We start from the raw sequence: 869 nt of genomic DNA, 5'->3' as shown, positions 1-869 counted from the left end.
CTGTATTCTTACTTAATTGCATATTAAAGCTGAAAATTTGACATTAACTTATTTTACACATGAATAAAAAGATGCTGAGAATGATTGAGTAATTCACCCAAAGCTATACAACTAGGAAATGGTGTCTTACCACACTTATATACTCAGCACCTGTGCGGTATACACTATGGTGCAGAAGCAGAGCCATTGAAGAAAACGAAGAACCACAAAGAGAAGGAAAGAAGAGATATCTGCCCTGGAAGTAATTTCAGATGACATGACATTAAACGTACCTTGAATGAATGGAAACTCTTTACTCTGTTTTGTATGTAAACGTGTGATTATTGGCAAGTGGTTGAGCCAAGCTTTTGGATGATAACTTGCTGTAGGAAGAAAGAGATATACAATGAAAGAAACAACCTAGAAACCCCGAGGAGTAGGTAGAATCAGTATCTGAGTAAACAAATTATATCCCATTTCCAATCTCTTGAATTGACAGTATGCTTCTGATGGGGGCAATGCCTCACCATTAGCAATGCCATAGCTTTCTCCCTTAGTACCAAGCACACTGTATCCTCATGATTTGTTTACAAGTTAGCCTTGCCCTTTATACTGTGAGAATACCAAGAGAAAAGACATTACACAAACGTATGTCTTCAAGGCTTGGTTGAGTGTTTATTACATAGCCCAAATGTATGAATATATAAATAAATAAAAGAAGGGAAAATGTAATCATTAAATTTTATTATCAATCTTCTCTACTTTGAAAGTCACTAAGAAACTCAAGTATCCTTATAAAGAGAGCTCAGAATTTATTGGTTGTTCATCAAAGTAAGATAAACTTTAAAACAGAAGCACAGCATAGATAAGGATCAGTCTTGGTGCTGTGG

The sequence above is a fragment of the Lipotes vexillifer genome, unplaced genomic scaffold, assembly GCF_000442215.2.
Source record: "Lipotes vexillifer unplaced genomic scaffold, Lipotes_vexillifer_v1.1 scaffold295, whole genome shotgun sequence".
In the NCBI taxonomy this organism is placed as follows: Eukaryota; Metazoa; Chordata; class Mammalia; order Artiodactyla; family Lipotidae; genus Lipotes; species Lipotes vexillifer.
The sequence above is the reverse complement of the archived record's forward strand: the minus strand, read 5'-3'. Positions refer to the sequence as shown.